General features: G+C 45.9%; 1 protein-coding gene across 6 annotated transcripts in view; it reads right to left on the reverse strand.

Moving 5' to 3' along the window:
• The window catches only part of GATAD2A (GATA zinc finger domain containing 2A), a 66175-nt gene that overhangs the window by 25159 nt on the left and 23589 nt on the right, over nt 1–17427 (reverse strand). The gene's annotated exons all lie outside the window — the stretch shown is intronic.

Genomic DNA, 17427 nt, shown 5'->3' on the forward strand with positions numbered 1-17427 from the left:
GCAATAACATTAGCTTTGATGCCGGGTCATGTGAACGCTGCAGCCAGTGAACACATCACATGACCACAGCGGCCAGTAGTTGGCTGCAGCAGTCATGTGACCCATCATCAAACCAGATGTTGACATGGGGAGACCCAGGAAAGGTCCAAGGGTAACCACCCCTTTTAACTGAACATTTTCCAGTGTTTAAAGGGAGTCTGTCACCTGTCCTATGGAGCCGACATGGTCCTCACCATTGTGCACACACATTTACAATGTATTCCATCAACAGTTTGCGGGCGCTCAGTGGGGAAACGGGGGTGAGCACAGACATAGCACTTAGCAATTGGGACCGAGTGGGGCAGTACTATTTATGCCATACTGCATTTAATAGGCCTTGGGGTGTAGACTCCCTTTAAATATAATTTACACATCTGAATACTAACATGATGAAACCAAATAACTGCATGCTGCCCCTGAGGAATACAAAAGCTGACCTGTCCTGTGCCACAGGGTTTGTGTGCGCTTTACAAGGCTGACACAAGAGTCTGTGGCACCTATAAGCTAGTTCCCATCTGGTATCTTACAGCACCTACAACTAGTGTACATGTCCCTCTTTCCAGGACCGCTTTGGATTGCATACAGCTCTGAGAAGGGGACGGAGAACCCCAGGTGGCATTACGTTGTGACATCAAGTCCCCACGTGACCTCTTTATTTTCCCAGGATGCTGCTGGAGACACAAAAGCACTTTCTGGAAAACCGGCCTGAACTGGTTCCAGACATCAAGAGCTGCAAGTGGCGTTAACCCCTTGCAGTGACACCCCCCCATGGCCTGCTGCTTCTGGCATTCCTGTACAAAAGTCCAAAAGAGCATCACTCTTAAAGTGAAATGATAGCACGATGATGCCAGTCTGCCCTAGCTGTAGGGCCATTAACTTTATGCTCTGATCATAGCTGACAAGTCCACAGCGCGCCACATTGCTTGCACCAGGTAACCAAGATGGGAAAAGTAAAGCACAACTCTGCCATGTTCACAAGTGTGGCCTGTTTCCACAAGGTACAACATTCCTTCTCTTTACAACAGCCGGGTACCTGGTGCACAGCGTGTGGCAAATAATGGCAGAAGGGGGCATTCATTTATCTTCACAAGTCCCATAGAGCATGAATGCAGAGGCATGGCGCATGCTTGACCTGCTGCTCCATCAGGACGGAGAAACACGGCCCCCGTTGTCGGGATTAATCAGGGTCCCATCAGTTATCCTCTATCCTGTGGATAGGGAGTAACTTGAGAGCCAGTATATAGCTAATGCATAATCACTAGAGAAGTAAAGGAATACTCATTTCGGTCATCACCTTGCTTCTACTAAAAGAGGCTGAACACCTGGACATGGATGGATGCTAACCTAGTTTGCTACAATCTACCAGCTTGGAGTCCAAGCTCATCATTTTGGAGAGCATCCCCAAGACTAGGTATAGATGGATCCACATCAGAGCGGAGAGATTTATTTTCAGCAGATGAAAATCTAAGAGTGTTCTCATTCACTGACAGAGAGGAAATTAAACAAAGTATAAGAGAGCTGTAAAACTTTAATTCATATAGAGATGGAGCTTAAAGGGTTTTTTCCAGGACATTTTAACTGATCACCTATTGAGTAGGTCATCAGCGCCTGATCTGTTGATTAGCTGTTCGAAACCGCAGTAATACAGAGGCCTTCTTGTAGCTGTCCCTAGGCCAGTGACGTTACGTTCATTAGTCACATGGCCTAGGCGCAGCTCAGCCCGGTTTAAGTCAAAAGGTCTGAGCTGCGATGCCAAGCACAGCCACTATCAAATGGACGGTGCTGTGATTAGTGACCTGTGGCGCTACTGCAAGCTCTGCTGCCTTCTCAAATAGCTCATCTGTGGAGTCCCAGGTGTGGGGCCCCCACCGATCAGAAACGGAGGACCTATCCAGCAGATAGACTCCGTTTAACTGATGACCTGTCATCAGCATTTCACGTTTGTAACCCTTCCCATAGCTTTCAAGCATGCTTACAGTTAATAAAAACGTTACCTTTAGCATCAATCCTGGACTTATAAACCCGTCAAAAAACATCTTTGTAGCATATGCAAATGAGGGCTCGCAAGTGCCCAGGGGCGGCGTTACGCTCGTAGGTGCCCTGCTAGCTCAGCCCCTTCCTTCCCTCCGCCCATCCTTTCCCTCTGACCGCCTATCTGCCAACTTGTTGTTTCGCCGCGATCCTGCGCAGTCTGTCGGCGCATGCGCACTGCGATGACCATTCCTTGTACGGCATCACAGTAATTAATGCGCATGCGCCGGCTTCGCGCCGTTAGCCGGCGCATGTGCAATAGTTACTGTGATGCCGTACAAGGAATGGGCATCGCAGTGCGCATGCGCCAGCCGACGGACTGACTGCGCAGGTGCGGGATCTCGGCGAAACAACAAGTTGGCAGATAGGCGGTCAGAGGGAAAGGATGGGCGGAGGGAAGCGAAGAAAAGGCTGAGCTAGCAGGGCACCTACGAGCGTAACGCCGCCCCTGGGCACTTGCGAGCCCTCATTTGCATATGCTACAAAAATGTTTTTTGACGGGTTTATAAGTCCAGGATTGATGCTAAAGGTAACGTTTTTATTAACTGTAAGCATGCTTGAAAGCTATGGGAAGGGTTACAAACGTGAAATGCTGATGACAGACTCCCTTTAAAAAAAAATCTTCAAGGTAAGGCCTCCTGCACACGACCGTTTTTTTTCCCCGTTTACTGGCCGTTTTTTCCGTTCCGTATACGGAACCATTTCAATGGTTCCGCAAAAAAAAAAAAAAAAGTTCTGTTTAAAGATAGAACATGTCCTATTATTGTTCGCAAATCACGTTCCGTGGCTCCATTCAAGTCAATGGGTCCGCAAAAAAAACCAGAACAGATACGGAAATGCATCCGTATGTCTTCCGTTTCCGTTCTTTGCGGAACCATCTATTGAAAATGTTATAATTACTGTATACTGTATATACCATATGGAAAAACGGACACAAAAAAACGGAACAACGGATCCGTAAAAAACGGACCGCAAGACACTGAAAAATGTGTTGGTTTTCCACAGAGGAAAATTTCCATTACAAAAACCTCACAAGATGTGGTGCAAAGCTTAAAAGGGGGTTCTGCAGTTTGTTTAAACTGATGATCTATCCTCTGGATAGATCATCATCTGATCGGCGGGGGTCTGACACCTGGAACCCCTGCTGATCAGCGGTTTGAGAAGGCAGCGCCGCGGCCTTCTCACTGTTTAACGCTGGCCAAGTGACTTCACGACTAGAATCAACTGGCCTGGGCGGGGCTAAGCTCGGTTCACTTGAATGGAGATTAGCCCCGCCCAGGCCATTTGATACTAGTCGGGACGTCACTGGGTCAGCAGTAAACAGCGATAAGGCCGCTGCCTTCTCAAACAGCTGATCGGCGGGGGATCAGAAGCTGATGATCTATCCAAAGGATGGATAGGTTTAAATAAACTGCAGAACCCCTTTAAATGTCATGGACATCTTTGAGGGCAATTTCCTATTATTGCACTCTACTCATTTTGGGCTAGGAATTATTTTTTCAATTAGTCTTTATTAAAAAAAAATAAAAAATCAGCAGTTTTCTCTGTACAGCTTTCAAATTCTGCCCATTTGTCACTTCCTGTTGAACACTTAGTCCCATCAGATGATGGCTGGATGTGTAGCCCTTATTAGGGATGAGTGAATCGACTTTGGATGAAACATCCGAAGTCGCTTTGCATAAAGCTTCGTTCCAATACTGTAAGGAGCAGGAGCTCTGTTTCGGTGCCAAGGGGTACCTTGGAACAGAACCAGAGTTCGGGAAATTGTTTTTTTTTACAGTACAAATTAATTAATTTATTAAGTTATTGCGTGAAGTCTCACAAGACTTCGCGAAGCAATAACTTTAGCTCATCGGAGCCAATACATTCTGATACTGTATGGAGCTCCTGCTCCATACAGTATTAGAATTAAGATTTATGCAAATTGACTTTGGATGTTTCATCCGAAGTCGATTCGGTCATCCCTAGTCCTTATCCCTGAACTTCTAAAAGCTCAACTCTTATCAGTTTGATAAGAATATAGCTTAAAGGGTAACTGTTTTTTTTTTATTTGCTAGTTTATCAGGTATACCTGAGTTAGTCTGTGAATGATTGTCAAAAGATCTGTAATTACCTTATAATAACAACAGCTTTCATTTAAGTCCCCTGTCCCTTTCCACTGCTCCCTTAAAAGACTGTTGCTATGGCTTGTCCATCTCTGGCTAAAACGACAGGAAGACGAAGGGGCGGTACTTCACACTGCATTAGGCTTCAAAGTAAGGAGGCGAGTCTCAGTAAACTAATCTGATTGGCTGGCAGGGTGCTGCAGGCTACAGCAAGTGTGTATGGGAAGTGAGGGAAAGCAGTTTTGGCCTCAGAGAACTGGCAGAGTAGCAATCTTGAGAAGGTGCTCATATTGTAAATGTTTAAACAGCTTTAACTAAGATAAAAACTCAAGGTAAAACATGGTATGTGAAGAAACTAAAGATTGCTTTATGCATAATGCTTCTGCAGCAGTAACATATGCTAAATAGTTTTTTGGATGAAAACATGATAGATAGTTACCCTTTAAATTACTTATGAGCTGTCAGGAGTTCGGAGATGAGGGTCACAGTTATGGGTCCCTTTACGGTCCTAGCCCACTTGAAAACTCCCTAACATTGAACCAGAAGTTTTGTTTGCAATTGACAAACTTCAACGCAAAATTTCTGTGGACTCAAGTAGCACACTTCATGCGCCTGAGCTCAGACTACGGACATCTGCTGCGTTTTCCACATTTTAAAGGTGCTTGTAGAGTACCAGGTCATGTGTTCCGTGTGTTGGCTTTGTGACAGTTTCTGCTGTGTGGCTCATATAGGTGAAGCACATTAAAGCCATCCTCAAAACTCACGTCACACAAATGTGGCCACAACTGAGATTTTCTGGTGTCCTGAAGTGCTCACGGTGACCCAAAGATTTATGAATATATTTAAAAACTGTCGCATCCCCACCTATCCCTTGGTTGAACTTAATGGACTTGAGTCTTTTTTTAACCGTATGAACTATGTAACACTCAAAAGGGTTAACATCCATCAGATCTTGGGCTTATTCACTGTATCGGCCTATGCTACCACACCCCTCCTTTGGTGCAGTGGTGATATTTAGCACAGGTTACAACAATTCACTTCCATATAACCAAATATTACAACCGTGCCCTTTAACGTTTTAGTGCAAGATGTGTGAAGACACTTGTGGCATGATACTGAACGTGGTGGTCTAAATATTTGGCACTGTACACAGTCTGGAAATAACTAGAGACCTTTTCTATTTTCACTGAATGCAAAGGTTTGCAGATGTGCAGGGATCACACGTTACACGTCCGCAAATTGGGTCCACATCCATTCCGCAATTTTGCGGAACGGGTGCAGACCTGTTAATTTTCAATGGGGCCACAAAAAAATGCAGACAGCACACAGTGTGCTGAACGCATCCGCAAAAATAAATAAATAGAACATGTCCTATTCTTGTACGCAACTGTGGACAAGAAAAGGCATTTCTATAATAGTGCTGGCCATGTGCGGTCCGCAAAATGCGGAACACACATGGCCGGTGTCAGTGTTTTGCGGACGTCTGAATGGACACTTATCGGCAGTGAAGGGGTTACTCAAGTCACGGACCTGACCAGCCTGTCCTTAATTCCTTGTAATGCAGCACACTTCCCAAGACGTCTTTAACTCTTCCCTCCAGGTAGACCGACACCATGTCGAGAACAGAGAACATTTTTGGGCTAAACATGATTTCCTTGACTTCTGAACGGCAAGTCTGAATAATAAAAAACAAAACAAAACAAAACACACCAGGTCTGGGAGAAGACCATAAAAGAAAACCTGTACTTTGCAGCATTGTGGCGGTACTATACAAACTACCCATATGCTAACACAGTTAGGCACCTAAGCCTTCACAAACATGCCAGTCAGATCAGTGAAGACCATGCTGAGACGTATAGATATGTAATGGTTGGCCTTTCCGAGGTGTATTCCACACACGGATGGTACAAACAGGAATGTAATCGAGATGCCGAACACATTAATGCCGACAGACAGCAGAAGGAGGAGAAAAAAAAATAATCCTCACACTGGGAAGTCAGAGGAATTTGCAGTGTGAAGCCAGCAGTGGGAGCAGCGAGACAAAAAGGGACGCAGCAACACAGCAGCTCTTGAGGATCGGCCAGCTTACAGCTGTCTGCCAGAGCACAATGGGTTAAGCTCTGCCATTTTGGTGTCATTCACTGATATGTCCATTAACGGTGTTACAGAGTAAAATGGAAGTCGTTAACCCTTCCCCTCCAGCAATCAGCCGGAGAAGGAAGTAAAGTGCTCTTCTGCAAAAGTTACCGCATTTTTCTCACTATGAAGGAAGCCTCAAATTTATGTCAATGTCTCATGAAGAAAGGGAGGGGGGGGGGGGGGAGGGAGGGGGACGAAAAAAAAAAAAAAAAAAAAAAAAAAGCGCGATTGAGATTGGAAGTTCATATTCCACGGCTCATGCCTTACAACAACCATTACACACGTTACTGGAGATTCTCTGGCAAGCACAAGGGAAACCTCACAGCCAGAAAAACCTGACGTCCCCCTCCTCGCCAGCTCACAAAACGCACTCATTAAAGCGAACCTTTCACCAGGATTTCACCTAATAAACTATTACTAGTATCTTATAGATTATGCTCATTCTGTTTAAATGCATTCTTGTCCCGCTTTCCTGGGATGTATATTGATGAAAAAAACGACTTATGAAGTCCTTGTCTCCAGCTCCTGCAGTCACAGTGGAAGTCAAGGGGGTAGCCCTTCCCTCACTCCGGGCTGTAACTCCCCTGCCCTAACCCCTCCTCTAACTAGTGTAACTGACACCCGGCTCAGTCGCCGGGACCGCGCTTGTACGGGCGGCGCATGCGCCGTTGGTTTCAGTAGCAGCGCGATCCCGTCTATCGCGCGACTGAAGCGCGATCCTGTAAGTGAATTGCGCATGCGCCGTCCGTCCCCGATGCCTCCCTGTCTTCTATTCAGGCAGAACAGAAGACAGGCAGGCATCGGGGACGGACGGCGCATGCGCAATTCACTTAGAGTCGCGCGATAGACGGGATACGCTGCTACCGAGACCAACGGCGCATGCGCCGCCAGTACAAGCGCGGTCCCGGCGACTGAGCCGGGTGTCAGTTACACTAGTTAGAGGAGGGGTTAGGGCAGGGGAGGTACAGCTCGGAGTGAGGGAAGGGCTACCCCCTTGACTGCAGGAGCTGGAGACAAGGACTTTATAAGTCGTTTTTTTTATCAATATACATCCCAGGAAAGCGGGAAAAGAATGCATTTAAACAGAATGAGGATAATCTATAAGGTACTGGTGATAGTTTATTAGGTGAAATCCTGGTGAAAGGTTCGCTTTAAGGCTTCATGCACACAGTAATGTCCGTATCCAGGTCCACAGACATACCTTCTGCTTCCTTTACCTATAGTTCTTGTCAGGGACTGTTTTGGCTACATTCACTCCAGTGGAAAGTGCCCATGTGACAGATTCAACACTACCAGGTATGGGGAGATACACACACACACACATATATATATATATATAGATAGAAGACATATCAAGGGTGCATTATAGCAGGGGGTGGGGTTAAAAAAATAAAAATACGTTTTTACTGTCCGTTTTTAACAGAAGTTCAAAATGTATGCAAAACAGATGAAAAATGGACGCAATTTGTGGACCACAAAATACGTACGGTCATGTGCATGAGACCTTAGGGCTCATGCACACGGCTGTGCCCATATTGCAGCCTGCAAACAGGGGGTCCGCATTATACGGATATCAGCTGTGTGCGCACTGTATCACGGATGTGGACCCATTCTCTTGAATGGGTCCGCAATCCTGATTATACGATGCAGTGCGGAACAGAGGGACGGATCGGAAGCCCACAGAAGCACTCAGTTTACTGGCCATGCCTCTGAAACGGAAAAAAGTAGCGCATGTACTACTTTGTTGCAGTGCAGATTAGGGCTGCACGATATGGGAATTTTGTGCGATTGCGATTAGGGCCCTAAAAACTGCGATAACGATGTGCGATGCGATATTTTAAGGGAATTGTGCTAGAGGTCTATTTGCTTGGATTTTCCCATATGAGCCGCTGACGCGGCTTGGTATGACATAGTTGTGGGGGACCTGCGGAGGACGCCGTTATGTGGGGGGACCTGCGGAGGACGCCGTTATGTGGGGGGACCTGCGGAGGACGCCGTTATGTGGGGGGACCTGCGGAGGACGCCGTTATGTGGGGGGACCTGCGGAGGACGCCGTTATGTGGGGGGACCTGCGGAGGACGCCGTTATGTGGGGGGACCTGCGGAGGACGCCGTTATGTGGGGGGACCTGCGGAGGACGCCGTTATGTGGGGGGACCTGCGGAGGACGCCGTTATGTGGGGGGACCTGCGGAGGACGCCGTTATGTGGGGGGACCTGCGGAGGACGCCGTTATGTGGGGGGACCTGCGGAGGACGCCGTTATGTGGGGGGACCTGCGGAGGACGCCGTTATGTGGGGGGACCTGCGGAGGACGCCGTTATGTGGGATGTGTGCTATGACACATGGGGCCACGAGGGGGGCCAGCATAAGACACACATATAGCATCTTATGCTGGCCCCCCTCATGGCCCCATGTGTCCCTTCATGTGTCCTAAACTGCGCACATAACTCTCTCCTATTCATAAAATGGCCAGCCTCTGTACTTGCACTATGAATGCACTCACACTGCAGAGAGCGGCAGAGAGCGAGCCGGCCGGCCGGCCGGCGCGTGACTGACGTCACTGTCACGCTCCTCCCGGCTGCCTCGCTCGCTCCCGCTCGTCGCTGCAGTGCATTTATTGTGAAAGTAAGTACAGAGGCTGGACCTGTTATCAATAGGACAGAGGACTTTATCAATAGGGGCCCCTTCATATATAATAATCGCGGCATTTTCGGCTCGGCCGAATCGCCAAACCGCATTTGCCGATTATCGCGATTCGATTATTTTTGCGATATATCGTGCATCCCTAGTGCAGATCGTAGACCCCATTTAAGTGAATGGGTCCGTGTCCGCAGACAGTGGGCACATGGTCGGTGCCCGTGCATTGCAGTCTGGAATTTGCGGATCCGCAGCAATAGTCGTGTGCATGAGCCCTTAGTGTTTTTCAGCACTTTTGCTGTTTCAATGTGATTTTTTGCACATGTGCACACTGGTGCATTTTTGCAGTATAAGGCCTCATGCACACGACCGTTGTGAGTTTTGCGGTCCACAGTTTGCAGATCCGCAAAACACGGATGTGTGCTTTCCGCCATTTGCGAAACGGCACGGACAGCCATTGATATAACTGCATATTCTTGTACACAAAACGCGGACAATAGGACAGGTTATACTGTATATTTTTTGTGGACCATGGAACGGAGCAACGGATGCGGACAGCACACGGAATGCTGTCCGCATCTTTTGCAGCCCCATTGAAATAAATGGGTCCGCATCCGAGCCGCCAAAACAACGGCCGTGTGGATGAGGCCTAAAGGCCAGTTCCAGATGTTGACCAAAAGTCTGTCAGAAGCATGAATGGGTGGCATTTAAGTAGCATGTTTATACATTTGTCTTTTTTTTCTGGATTTTTCTAACTTCTCTACAGGGAAAAATACAGCATGAGGGGAGGGGGACAATGTGTTTGGGGGGAAAAAAAAAAACTCATACAGTAAAGAAAAACTGTTTCTATGACAACTTTTTAGTGAGCGAAAACCACCACAGCAAATTTATGTTTGTAGAGGACCTTAGAGTTTTCTCATTAACCACTTCTTATCCAGTGTGAACAGAGAAGTAGTCCATTCACCGACAATACAGTGCTTGGTTATCTCCAACAGTACCATAGAAATACCGGGGACTAGTGAACCTCTATTCTCTGGATGGCAGGGTGTCCCAGTGACCAGTGTTCCTCACCTGCAGTCCTCAGGGCCCACCTACCGGTCATCATTTGACAATATCCACACAATGAATACCTGTGGTAAGTCCTGATGCATGGACACTCATATCACCTGCTTTAAAAGGGGTTGTCTCAAAGACAATAGGGGGCATATCGCTAGGATATGCCCCCATTGTCTTATAGGTGTGGGTGCCACCGCTGGAACCTGCACCTATAGAGAACGGAGCCCCGAAAGTGAAAGAGGGCGCACTATGAGGCCGGCGAAAATGGCCGAGCGCTGGCTCGGCTATTTCCGTCGAGCCGATAAAAGTGAATGGGAACGGTGGCCGGTCATGCGCGGTGCGCTCCCGTTTACTTCTATGGGGAGCTGGCTTGGTGGTGGCTGGACCAGAGTCCTCCAGCCACCACCTTGCGGGGCTCCGTTCCCAATATAGGTGCAGGTCCCAGCGGTGGGACCCGCACATATAACACAATGGGGGCATATCCCCTCTATGATGAGACAACCCCTTTAAGGCTACATTCACACAAACTTATACGTTTTGCGGTCCGCAAAACATATGGATGACGTCCTTTTGGCATTCATATTGCATCAGTTTTTTTTGTGGATCCATTGTAACAATGCCTATCCTTGTCTGCAAAACGGACAATAGGACAAGCTCTATATTGTTTGCGGGGCTACGGAACGGACATACGGATGCGGACAGCACACAGTGTGCTGTCTGCATTTTTTGCGGACCCATTGAAATAAATGGGTCCTCATCCAATTTGCAAATAAATAAAATAACTAACACGGAACCGACACAGAAACAAGATACGTTCGTGTGAAAATACTGAAAACATGACTGGCAGATGGACCCCGAGGACTGGAGGTGAGGAGCACTACCAGTGACCATACATTCATCGCCTATTCTGAGCATTGGTGATTCATGCTCCATGTGAAAACCCCTTTAGGGGCATTTGTGGTAGAAACTGAGCTTGAAGAAACCCATGCTGCAGATACAACCTCATTTCACAGTCAGAAATTGCTACGATTCTGCCACCTATGAATAAACCCCTAAGGCTACACGCACACAGAAATTCTGCATGAATCTGTGTTCCACACCAAATGCTTGTGTTTTTGGATTCAGATTAGACCTGAATTTTCTGTAGATCTCACCCTTGCCAAGGGTGAAAACTGCATTAAAAACAGGCTACAGATGTCTAAATTCGCCAAGCAGGTCAATTTCCTCACAGGTGAAAGAAAAAAAGTATACATGATATTTGTCTAATCTGTAAACTTTTCTTGTACTTTACCACGCCTAAAGCTACATGCACTCATTGAGGATTACATGCAGTTCTTCCAAGCGGATTTTGAGAAGGAAAACGGCAGTGTAATACAGTACCAGCAAAGTGAATGAGATTTGGCAAATGTCATGTACACACTGTGGGTTTAGTAGTGAGGAAACCCACCTGCTGTGCAGATCTTAAAACCCAGAGGATGTCAATCGCTCGTGTGATTCCACATCTTATGTATAGTGGATTTCCCCATAGACTTTAATGGGGTTATCAATATTAAAAAATCAGCACCAAAAATTACATAAAAACACAATAGTGTGGATGTGTTATGTGCTTTTCATACTTAAAGGGAACCCGTCACCTCTACTATGCTACCCTCACTGAGCGTTTCTAAATGTTCATTGTGTTACCCTAAACATAAATTACACTTAATTTCATTTGCAGACGAATTCAATAAGTATTATGCATTTTTGTACTTCCCGTCTTTTATGCAAATAGAGTCATATCTTACTTGTGTGACCAGAGAAGAGTCATTTTCATGGTTCTGATTCATCTCAGGTTAATTTGCATATGTATCACATCTTTTTTTTTTACACAATAAAAGCACACAGAGCTATGGGGACTGGGTATTGCGGATGTGCTAGCGGTTATCTAGCAGCCCATATCCTCAGCTCTATACCCAAAATCCAGGTGACAGGTTCCCTTTAAAAGCGGTATTTAGATTTATAGCGCGATGGGTGCATTGACTTTAATGGATTAAACAGAGTTGAAAGGATTCATCTTTGGACCGTCTGACCAGAATTCTATGCTTTTCTGGGATATTTGCCGGACAGAACAACATGGTAGACTGCAATGTTCTGTCCAGCAAAGAAACGATCCTCGGGTTTCTGCCACAGGTTTGATTTTGCTGCTGTACAGTAATACACTATACGAGTGTATTACTGTACAGCAGCGGTGGAATGAAGCGCACAGCGTCATAGCAACCAATGACACAGTGCGCTCCTGCTCTGAACAGGAATAGAGCCCGGCATACCACGGACTGCTCTCGGCCGCATGCATTCGGCCTTAATCCCATTCAATCTGGTTAATCTGCAAGTGGACACCTGCTGTGGTCTCCAACGGTGTCCCCACCAAGGAGGAACATGCCCTGGCCCAGTCTGAAAATCCAAAGCCACGTGTAAAACAGAGCGCACTCATTCATAACAAAGGGTGCTGGTTTGTGAACCTGTAATGCTTCTCCTATCCACTGGATCCACTTCTCGCCTTGGCTCTGAAAACTGACCTTTTGGATCCGCTTTAAGGCCTCTTTTACACGAGCGTGACGGATTGGCTCCAGATGCGTTCAGTGAAACTAGCACCATTTTGCAAGCAAGTTCAGTCAGTTTTGTCTGCTATCGTGTTCAGTTTTTATCAATCGGGTGCAATGCATTTTGATCCGTTTTTTTTATCACGCGCGTGAAAAACGCAAGGTTTACAAACAACATCTCCTAGCAATCATCAGTGAAAAACGCATTGCATCCGCACTTGCTTCTGGATGCAATGCGATTTTCACTGAAGCCCCATTCACTTCAATGGGGCCAGGGCTGTGTAAAGAACGCATAATATAGAACATGCTAAGTTTTTCACGCAACGCAGAACTGATGAGTGAAAAAAAGCGCTCATGTACACAGACCCATTGAAATGAATGGGTCAGGATTCAGTGTGGGTGCTATGTGTTCACGTCACGCATTGCACCCGCGCGGGAAAACTCGCTTGTGTGAAAAAGGCCTAAAAGTCCATTCAGACGTACGTAGTGCATTGCAGATCCGCAATACACCCGGCCGGCACCTCCATACAACTGCCTATTCTTGTCCACAATTGCGGACAAGAATAGGACATGTCCTATTCTTTTTCCGGAGCTGCGGACCGGAGAGCAAATAGTGTGCTGTCCGAATCCATTCCGTCCCCATAGAGAATGAATGGGTCCGCACCCGTCACGTAATTTGCGGAACAAATGTGGATGTTTGTATGGAGCCTAATAGTGATGAGGCATATGCAGCTCCCTCTCACGTATATACTTGAGGACCAGCCATGGCCATTATAGGACCTCTTTATGAAAGATTTCAGGGCCACATGGCTGCCTCTCCTTGCAGGATTTCATATGGAGGTTTGTCACTCAAATGCAGTTGTCGGATGCCATACTGCCCTGAACTAAAGCCTTGATACTGAGATGTTCTCTTTCAGAAGCAACATTGATGTACGGTAATGGCAGCAGCGCTCACAGGAGCACCACTGCTAGTGAGGAGCGAAGCCAGCTTTGGCTGTTACATCTGAAGTCGCTTCGTTCAAAACTTCAGATTAACACTGTAAGGAGATCAGACTTCATACAGTATTAAAATGTACGGGCTCCGATGAGCCGAAGTTAGTTATTTGCGAAGTCGACTGGTACCTCGGAACCGAATCAGAGTTTGGATCCAAGTTTTAAAGTGGTATTCCACTTCAAAAAAATCTATTACCGAAGTTATCCAACAAAGTCAAGCGCAACTTTGTGAGTAACTAACTTCGGCTCATCAGCGGTCATACATTCTAATGTACGAATGAATGAACGAAGCTTAATTCACTCATCACTAACTGCGGTCTTCCCAAACAGCTGATCGGCGAGGGTCCCAGATGTCGGACCCCACCGATCAGATACCGATTACCTATCCAGAGGATCTGTCATTAGTATTAAAATCTTGGAAAACCCTTTAAAGGCTGCATACATTAAAAAAAAAAAAAAAAAAAAAAAAAAGTTTGTGTATAATAATCTTAGTTGCAGCATAACTGTTGCCATGAAAATGTCGGAAACCATTATGAAACCCTGTCGGCCCCCAACACAAATCATACGACGGATCTTGCACAAAGCAATGTAAAAACAGGTTTCAGCGACTATAAAGGCACTGAGGAGATATTTAGGAACGTAGAAAAAATTGACAAAGCAGGTACTCGTACATGCTAGTTATAAAGCACGAACTTGGGGAGTGGGCAAAGTGTGAGGTGTAAGGCGGTTTCCGCAGGGCTGGAGAAGATGTATGTGACATGACCAGCCAGGCTGTGATGGGGGAGGGGAAAGGAGATTAGGTGCATCATTAAGATTCTGCAGGAATAAAATCTTGCATTTGCCTTGTTCTCTGCGACACAGACGGACATGCAAACCAAACGCAACGGACAAGCTCAGGTTACAGGTTTGCTTCACTGGCCGACCAGAAAAAGGTGACAGTGGGGGAAGGGAAGAAGGAAGCATGCGTCCCAAAGCCCATCACCATTTAGCTATCCTATATGATCAGCTATTACATTTCTAGACACTGGAGGGGTGTAGCATCAAAGCATGTGTTATTTCAGCAGTCAAAAAAAAAAAAAGTAACAAACCCCTCTAACGATGCCAGAGGGTTAAATAGAAATGGAACCATCTAGCCTTGCACCCCAGAATTCAAGCTTTAATAAGTAGCAAAAAATAGGCCATTTGAGACATCTTTGCATTTTTACCTCTCTCACTTCAGTTTGGAAAAATGGGTATGGGTAGCTAAGCAAGACCGCGTTGGCATCGGCGGCAAGATGATCCGCTGCCTTATCCGGCACAAGTGCAGGCCAGATCACCAACAGATCCTGTTACAGTCAATAGGCATCCATTGGTGATCGGTAGAATCCGGCAATGCCAGAGCTAGTGAACTCCAGCAGGCTGCTGGAAAAGTTCACCTAAGAGGAGAAAGTAGGGCTGTATTAGACCTGCAGATAGTAGTCCATAGCACTCTGACAGTGTAATACTGCCACCAATAACCAGATGAATAGGAAAATGCTTGTTCATCAGGCAATCATAATTTCATTTCAGATTCATCACTGCAACTTCAGTGATAAGTCACAAAATGTGCTGAGAAGTATACCAATGCACAGTGTAGCCAACGGATTTTGCATGTTAAAAACAAAACAAACACGTGGCCGAAAAAGCATCACAGCAGATGCAGTTGTGTGGCGGTTTTTAACAATATACTCCAAAGCTAACATCACATGAGCAAGTGCGGTTTTGCAAGATAGTCTGGGAGGGTGGCATTTCCTGGACCAGACAGCATGGCCGACCCAAACTCCCTGCACCATTGTGACTTATGATGCTGTGAGTTCCAGCTTGAATGTAGGTGTATTTTCCTGCAACCAAATGACGCTGTAAATACCGTATAATATACAGGTAGTGGGGTGGGAATTCAGGTCAGCCGAGGAACAGTTGTTCCCAGTAATGCAGCCCTCATGCAGGAATTGAGTACAAATAACCAAATTTTTTGTAAGGTCAGAGAAGGCCATATCTAGAGATAAGCGAATTTCAGGTTATTAAATTTGTTCATGCTTCGTTTGTCGGTAAAAGGAGAATTACCACAGACCAAAACTCTAAGCCTTTAGCCTATGGGCTGCAAAACGGATCTGTCCCGTTTCCTTTATGTTGGAAACATAACGGAAACAGGACAGATCCGTTATGCAGGCCATAGACTTCTATTATGATGGAATGAATAACAGAATGCTTCTAAGGGCATCATAGAATTGCGTTATGGTCCGTAGTAACGAAATCCATAAAGCAACTCTGCTTTTACCCGTAAACTAAATGTGAACGAATTTCATAACCTGAAATTCGCTCATCTCTTGTCATATCACAGAGCACTGAGCTTTTCAATCCCAGAGGCTAAGTGCTGATTTTGCCAATAAAAGTTTTTACTGGCTTCAGTTCCTTTAAGGGTAGGTTCAGATAGAGCTTTTTGCAGCAGGTTTGGAGGCAAATTTCACATCAGGTTTTTCAGCCAAAGCCAGAAGTGGATGCAGCAAGAAGTCCTTTCTTTATATTTCCAGTTTCTTTCAGCTCCACTCCTGGCTTTGGTTAAAAAGACCTGAAAGGAAATCTGCCTCAAAACCTTCTCCAAAAAACTAGTATTTGAACCTTTTTAATTAAGGCCCCTAGTGGTATCTAATAAACGACTCATACTTGTCTGCTCCCAAGGTCATGTGTGCTGCTGCAGCCAATGACTGGTCTCTAATGACGTGTCAATGCTGGGTTACTTGCTCCTTGGGGACACATTACCACAGGCCAGTGATTGGCTGTAGAGGAGCACAATGCCTCATCTGTGAGCGAGCCAGAGACCAGAATATCCCTGTATGGAGCCGGGGAGGACTGGAGTGGTGGGAAGCAGGCAAGTATGGTTCTTCCATTAGGTACCACATGCTAAGGGCTTATGCATACAAACGTGGGCTGCCCATGCATTTGGGACCACAAATTGCGGTCCCCAATTCACATGTGCCGTCCCGTGTAGCCAGTGCTGGCGGATGCAGACCCATTTAACTTCAGTGGGTACGTAACCCTTCCGCGCTACAAAAAAAAAACAAAAAAAAAACACGCATGTTCAATTTTTGTTTTTAGGGTGCGGAGGCATGGTAGTGCTTTTGTAGCCTTCCACTCTGCCCCGCCACTGCATATTTTGTCACATGAACGGGTCAACATCCATGAAACTGTGCACGCACGGACAGTGCATGTATATTGCGGACCCGCTACGGTTGTGTGCATGAAGAACAAAATCCTGGAAACCTTGTTAATTCTTACTGTTAAAAAGCTTGCGGATGCTGTCACACATTGTCTTTTTGGAGACAAAAAATAATATAAAAAAATTAATAAAATCAGGAGATATCTGCCCTTAAGGGTCCATTCACACGTCCGTTGTTTCTTTCCTGATCTGTTGCGAATTTTGCGGAACAGATCTGGACCCATTCATTTTCAATGGGTCCTAAAAAAAAAAAAATTGAGCTGTCCGATTTTTTTCAGGACCCATTGAAAATGAATGGGTACAGATCTGGTCCAGATCTGTTCCGCAAAAAAACGGAACAGATCAGGAAAGAAACAACGGACGTGTGAATGGACCCTTAAGGAGGTTTTCTGGCAGTACAATACCAATGAATACCACCTATATACAAGGACCCTTTCTATAAGCTCAAAGAAAAATTAAAGTTCTGGTCCAATTGATAAAAATCGTAAAGCTTTATTGTTACACGGTACAAATAAAAACAAGAATATATGCAGAAATCCCCATTTTTCAGAAGCTACTGAAAAATGGGGTTGTACCATGTAACAATAAAACTTTACTATTTTTTTCAATTGGAC

This window comes from Bufo bufo, chromosome 2, assembly GCF_905171765.1.
Source record: "Bufo bufo chromosome 2, aBufBuf1.1, whole genome shotgun sequence".
NCBI lineage: Eukaryota > Metazoa > Chordata > Amphibia > Anura > Bufonidae > Bufo > Bufo bufo.